Here is an 8098-nt window from a genome sequence, read left to right on the forward strand (position 1 = left end):
TTATAGAAATTGAATTAAAGTTTGAATATGATTATTACCTTGTATTAGAAAGATAACCTACTATAAGTAACAAAGGTTTCTTGATCTTGGATGATTACTTGGAATGGATTTAGAAAACTTGGAAGTAAACTTGCAGTCTTGGAAGTATTCTTGATTTTATGAAACTAGAACTTTTGGAATTTATGAAGAACACTTAGAACTTGAAGATAGAACTTGAGAGAGATCAATTAGATGAAGAAAATTGAAGAATGAAAGTGTTTGTAGGTGTTTTTGGTCGTTGGTGTATGGATTAGATATAAAGGATATGTAATTTTTGTTTTCATGTAAATAAGTCATGAATGATTACACATATTTTTGTAATTTTATGAGATATTTTATGCTAGTTGCCAAATGATGGTTCCCACATGTGTTAGGTGACTCACATGGGCTGCTAAGAGCTGATCATTAGAGTGTATATACCAATAGTACATACATCTAAAAGCTGTGTATTGTACGAGTACGAATACGGGTGCATACGAGTAGAATTGTTGATGAAACTGAACGAGGATGTAATTGTAAGCATTTTTGTTAAGTAGAAGTATTTTGATAAGTGTCTTGAAGTCTTTCAAAAGTTTATAAATACATATTAAAACACTACATGTATATACATTTTAACTGAGTCGTTAAGTCATCGTTAGTCGTTACATGTAAGTGTTGTTTTGAATCCTTTAGGTTAATGATCTTGTTAAGTGTTGTTAACCCAATGTTTATAATATCAAATGAGATTTTAAATTATTATATTATCATGATATTATAATGTATAAATATCTCTTAATATGATATATATACATTAAATGTCGTTACAACGATAATCGTTACATATATGTCTCGTTTCAAAATCATTAAGTTAGTAGTCTTGTTTTTACATATGTAGTTCATTGTTAATATACTTAATGATATGTTTACTTATCATAATATCATGTTAACTATATATATATCCATATATATGTCATCATATATTTTTTACAAGTTTTAACGTTCGTGAATCACCGGTCAACTTGGGTGGTCAATTGTCTATATGAAACCTATTTCAATTAATCAAGTCTTAACAAGTTTGATTGCCTAACATGTTGGAAATACTTAATCATGTAAATAACAATTTCATTTAATATATATATAAACATGGAAAACTTCGGGTCACTACAATGTTTTCCCATTTCCATTCCGGGATTTCAGGTTGTTGAAGTAGACCTGATAGTTTCTGATGTTCAGCTTTGACCTTAGAACACATCAAACATTCTCCTACATATCTCGCAATATCGGCTTTCATACCCGGCCACCAAAAATGTTTCTTGAGGTCCTTGTAAATCTTTCCCGCTCCAGGATGTATTGAGTATCTGGTTTTATGTGCTTCCCCAAGTACCATTTCTCTCACATCTACAAACTTTGGCACCCTAATTCTTTCAGCTCTATACCGGGTTCCGTCTTCTCGAATATTAAGGTGTTTCTCCGATCCTTTGGGTATTTCATTCTTCAAATTCCCTTCTTTTACAACTCCCTGTTGCGCCTACTTTATTTGAGTAGTAAGGTTAGTACGAATAATTATATTCATAGCTTTTACCCGTATAGGTTCTCTGTCCTTTCTACTCAAGGCATCGGCTACCACATTAGCCTTCTCCGGGTGGTAACGAATCTCGAAATCGTAATCATTCAATAACTCAATCCACCTACGCTGCCTCATGTTCAGTTGTTTCTGATTAAATATGTGTTGGAGACTTTTGTGGTCGGTATATATAATACTTTTGACCCCATATAAGTAGTGCCTCCAAGTCTTTAATGCAAAAACAACATCGCCTAGTTCCAAATTGTGTGTCGTATAATTTTGCTCGTGAATCTTCAATTGTCTAGACGCATAGGCAATTACCTTCGTTCATTGCATTAATACACAACCGAGACCTTGCTTTGAGGCGTCAAAATATATCACAAAATCATCATTCCCTTCAGGCAATGACAATATAGGTGCCGTAGTTAACTTTTTCTTCAACAATTGAAATGCTTTTTCTTGTTCATCCTTCCATTCAAATTTCTTCCCTTTATGCGTTAATGCAGTTAAGGGTTTTGCTATTTTGGAAAAATCTTAGATGAATCTTCTGTAGTAACCAGCTAGTCCTAAAAATTGGCGTATGTGTTTCGGAGTTTTCGGAGTTTCCCATTTTTCAATTGTTTCAATCTTTGCCGGATCCACCTGAATACCTTCTTTGTTCACTATGTGACCGAGGAATTGAACTTCTTCCAACCAAAATGCACACTTTGAAAACTTAGCATACAGTTTTTCTTTCCTCAATAACTCTAGCACTTTTCTCAAATGTTCTTCGTGCTCTTGATCATTCTTTGAGTAGATAAGTATGTCATCGATGAAAACAATGACAAACTTGTCAAGATATGGTCTACACACCCGGTTCATAAGGTCCATGAACACAGCTGGTGCGTTAGTCAAACCAAATGGCATAACCATAAACTCGTAATGACCGTAACACGTCCTAAAAGCTGTTTTCGGAATATCATCCTCCTTCACCCGCATTTGATGATATCCAGAACGTAAATCGATCTTCGAATAAACCGACGAGCCTTGTAGTTGATCAAATAAGTCGTCGATTCTCGGTAGTGGATAACGGTTCTTGATGGTAAGTTTGTTCAACTCTCGGTAGTCGATACACAACCTGAATGTACCATCCTTCTTTTTGACAAACAAAACAGGAGCTCCCCATGGTGATGTGCTTGGTCGAATGAAACCACGCTCTAAAAGTTCTTGTAATTGGCTTTGGAGTTCCTTCATTTCGCTGGGTGCGAGTCTGTATGGAGCACGAGATATTGGTGCAGCTGCTGGTACAAGATCTATTTGAAATTCAACGGATTGGTGTAGAGGTAGTCCCGGTAATTCTTTCGGAAATACATCGGGAAATTCTTTTGCGACGGGAACATCATTGATGTTCTTTTCTTCGGTTTGTACTTTCTCGACATGTACTAAAACAGCATCGCAACCTTTTCTTATTAGCTTTTGCACCTTCAAATTACTAATAAGATTTAGCTTCGCATTGCTCTTTTCTCCGTACACCATTAAGGGTTTTCCTTTTTTCCGTACAATGCGAATTGCATTTTTATAACATACGATCTCTGCTCTCTCCTTTTTCAACCAGTCCATGCCAATTATCACATCAAAACTTCCTAACTCTACTGGTATCAAATCAATCTTAAATGTTTCACTAACCAGCTTAATTTCTCGATTATGACATATATTATCTGCTGTAATTAATTTACCGTTTGCTAATTCGAGTAAAAATTTATTATCCAAAGACGTCAGTGGACAACTTAATTTAGCACAAAAATCTCTACTCATATAGCTTCTATCCGCACCCGAATCAAATAAAACATAAGCAGATGTATTGTCAATACGAAACGTACCCGTAACAAGCTCCGGGTCTTCCTGTGCTTCTGCCGCATTAATATTGAAAACTCTTCCGCAACCTTGCCCATTAGTATTCCCTTGGTTTGGGCAATTTCTAATAATGTGGCCCGGTTTTCCACATTTATAACAAACTACGTCGGTATTATTTGTTCCGACATTATTTGTTTCTTTATTTTTGTTGTTCTTTGGTCCGTAAACCTCACATTTTGCCGTGCCATGACCACTTCTCTTACACTTGGTGCAAAATGTTGTGCAGAACACATTCGGATGGTACTCTGCACACCTGAAGCATGGCTGTTTCTGTTGTTTGTTGCTATTGAAATGGTTGTTGTTGCGAATATTATTATTGTTGGGACGGTGGTTGTAATGGTTATTGTTGTTGAGATGGTTGTTGTTGCGGTTGTTGTTGAGAAATTTGGTGCGATTGAAGTTGTGATTACTGTGTTGATTGTTAAAATTGTGACCCTTGTCACTGGTTTCTTCCCACTTTCTCTTGATTTGTTTCTGTTGGCTTCTTCGGCCGCCTGCTCTTTAATTCTTTTCTCAATATGATTTATGAGTTTATGAGCCATTCGACTCGCCTTTTGTATGGAGGCAGGCTTGTGTGAACTTATATCTTCTTGGATCCTTTCTAGTAGCCCTTTTACATATGCGTTGATTTTCTCCTCTTCATCTTCGAAAGCTCTTGGGCACAATAAAAATAACTCCGTGAATCGTCGTTCGTATGTGGTAATATTGAATCCTTGTGTTCGTAATCCCTTAAGCTCTACTTTGAGCTTATTGACCTCGTTTCTGGGACGTTACTGCTCAGTCATCAGATGTTTGAATGCTGACCATGGTAGTGCGTACGCAGCATCTTGTCCCACTTGTTCTAGATAGGTATTCCACTATGTTAACGCAGTACCTGTGAAGGTATGCGTATCGTACTTTACTTTGTCTTCTTCAGTACACTTACTTATGGCAAACACCAATTCAACCTTTTCGGTCCACCGTTTCAATCTGATTGGACCATCGGTTCCATCGAATTCCAGAGGGTTACAGGCAATGAATTCTTTGTAGGAACATCCTACACGATTTCTTGTGGCGTTATTTGCATTGCTAGATTCAGAGTTATTGTTGTTGTTTTGCATTGCAGCCTGTACTGCCGCTATGTTTGCTGCAAGGAAAACACGGAAGTCTTCCTCGTTCATGTTCAAATTTTGACGAGTCGTCGGTGCCATTTCCTTCAAAAATAGCCCAAAATAATTAAGTTAATCATATAGAATATTAAGAGTAGTCAATAGTATTTCGTAGCATAATATGAACTCATTTATAAAAGGTTTTTCTTCATATTAGCGTTTTATAGTTTTAATTCGGGTAGTACCTACCCGTTAAGTTCATACTTAGTAGCAAATATACAATTCAACTACTACAATTCTATATGAAAACTAATTATAATAATATTTCGCGTTCAAACTATTATACAATATTTTACAAACTTACAATACAGCTATTATACATATAGCATGAAATATAGCACATAATAACTTTGATACAAAACAGTTGTAACAACAATCCTAGTTAATACGCAAGTTGTCCAGCAAAGGCAATAAAAACACGTAATTCATAAGTCCAGAAACAAGTCATGCATTCTGGTTTTACTAACACTACTTCCCATCCTTGGTCTTGTGGAACATAACCGTTGTGGCCGTTGACAAGACAGCATGTTGTAACGTCGTCAAAGGGACGAGGGTTTCGTAATGCCCAACAGCCCCGTAATAATATAAAAACCTTGTTTCTCACCCCCAACTACTGAATCCGTCACTTGTGAGAAGGTTTTATTTAAAAGTTGTAATCTGATGTTCTTTTTCTCACTTTGGTGAGAAGCGAACATCACTAACCCGTAAGCATAACATGCTTCTTTATGTTGCATGTTAAAAGCTCTTTCTAACTCACGAAGTCCTACGTTGGGATATGTTGAGTCAAAATAGGTTCTTAACCCGTAGCGTAAAATTGCATTTGGGTTCCCCGCATTTAACGCTTTAAAGAAAACACGGCGTAACTTACGGTGTCCCCAATGTGATATATCCCATCTTTCAAATGAAAGCCTTTTATAAACTAAGGCATGCCTGGAACGTTCTTCAAATATTCTACAAACTAATTTTGCCGTAAATAATTGTGCTGACGAATTCTGACAGACTTTAGACAAGATTTCATCAATCATGTCCCCGGGTAGGTCTTCTAAAATTTTTGGTTGTCTATCCTTAATGTCCATTGTGTTTTTATACTGTAAAACAGACGAGAATTAGATTCGTAAAAGATAATTATCAAATAATACAAGCAATTTTTTTACATACAACATGAAAGTACAAGCACACTTATATTACATATATTACACCGCATGATTACAACTCTTTATTCCGACTCACTTGTTTCTTCTTCTTCGGACTTGGTTTGTTTCACTAATTTCCTAGGGATATATGGTGCTCCCCTAATATGAGCCGTTCTTTTCAAAAATGGTCTAGAAGGACCCGGTGGCTTAGATGTTCACTGGTTATAGTTAAAACTTAAGAAATATGGGTGTTGACGGTATTTTCCATCGGGACATTTCATGTTAACATAGAGGTCATCGGGGTTGGACTCGTATTTTTCTATTTTTATGCCTTTTCCCTTATTATTTTCTTTTGCCTTTTCAAATTGTGTCGGGGTAATTTCTATAACATCATCGGAATCCTCATCGGGATCCGATTCATCAGAAAATTGGTAATCTTCCCAATATTTTGCTTCCTCGGCGGAAACACCATTGACCATTATTAATTTTGGTCCATTGGTTGAGGATTTTCTTTTATTTATCTGTTTTTCAGTGGTTTCTAATATTTCCTCCCTCTGAACCTCTTCTTCTTCGGGTTTCTCTTCTTCCGGTTCCTCTTCTTCCGGTTCCTCTTCTTCCGGTTCCTCTTCGGGAATTTGTGAATCTTCCCAATATATATTCGACTCTTCATTATTATTAGATGAGTCGATGGGATTTGTATTAGAGGTAGACATCTATCACACAATATCAAATACGTTAAGAGATTAATATATCACATAATATTTACATGTTAATAATATATAGTTTCCAACAAAAAAAATGTTAAGCAATCGTTTTTAAAGAAAACACGGTCGAAGTCCAGACTCACTAATGCATCCTAACAAATTTGGTTAGACACACTAATGCAAATTTCTGGTTCTCTAAGACCAACGCTCGGATACCAACTGAAATGTCCCGTTCATATTGATTATAAACGTTCCATATTAATTGATTTCGTTGCGAGGTTTTGACTTCTATATGAGAGGTTTTTCAAAGACTGCATTCGATTTTAAAACAATCCATAACTTTTAAAATATTACGACGATTATCAAATAATGATAATCTAAAATATAGCGCTTTCACACGACCATTACATAATGGTTTACAATAATATTACACATCAATATATGCCTTCGAATGCTGTTTTTAAACAATATTATACAAGCATGGACTCCAAATCTTGTCCTTAATTTAGTATGCAACAGCGAAAGCTCTTAACAATCACCTGAGAATAAACATGCTTAAAACGTCAAAAAAAAAATGTTGGTGAGTTATAGGTTTAACCTATATATTTATCAAATTGTAATAATAGACCACAAGATTTCATTTCTCATAAATACACATCTCGTATCAGGCATTTCGCAAACTGCATAGAGATAAAAATCATCCATATGGTGAACACCTGGTAATCGACCTTAACAAGATGCATATAGAATATCCCCTATCATTCCGGGACTCCCTTCGGACATGATAAATTCGAAGTACTAAAGCATCTGGTACTTTGGATGGGGCTTGTTGGGCCCAATAGATCTATCTTTAGGATTCACGTCAATTAGGATGTCTGTTCCCTAAATCTTAGATTACCAGACTAAAAAGGGGCATATTCAGTTTAATAATTCAACCATAGAATGTAGTTTCACGTACTTGTGTCTATTTTGTAAAACGTTTATAAAACTGCATGTATTCTCATCCCAAAAATATTAGATTTAAAAAGTGGGACTATAACTCACTTTCACATATTTTTACTTCGTCGGGAAGTAAGACTTGGCCACTGGTCGATTCACGAACCTATAACAAATATGTACATATATATCAATTTATGATCGGAATATATTCACAACATTTTTTATTACGTTTTTATGATTTAAGTTTGTTAAGTTAGCAGTCCTCGTTAGTAACCTACAACTAGTTGTCTACTGTTAGATGTACAGAAATAAATCAATATATATATCTTGAATCAATCTACGACCTAGTGTATACACGTCTCAGGCTAGATCACAACTCAAAGTATATATATTTTTGGAATCAACCTCAACCCTGTATAGCTAACTCAAACATTACTGCATATAGAGTGTCTATGGTTGTTCCAAATAATATATATAGATGGGTCGATATGATATGTCAAAACATTGTATACGTGTCTATGGTATCCCAAGATTACATAATATGTATAATACAATATAAATTAGTTAGGATATGTTTAGTCTAGATTTGTTACAAAATTTTCGTAGCTAAAACTAGCAAGTTTATCCAATTTTGTTTTACCCGTCATTTCTTCGTTTCAAATCCGTTTTGAGTGATTCAAGTTGCTATGGTTTCATAAT

The sequence above is a fragment of the Rutidosis leptorrhynchoides genome, chromosome 5 (genome assembly GCF_046630445.1).
Source record: "Rutidosis leptorrhynchoides isolate AG116_Rl617_1_P2 chromosome 5, CSIRO_AGI_Rlap_v1, whole genome shotgun sequence".
In the NCBI taxonomy this organism is placed as follows: Eukaryota; Viridiplantae; Streptophyta; class Magnoliopsida; order Asterales; family Asteraceae; genus Rutidosis; species Rutidosis leptorrhynchoides.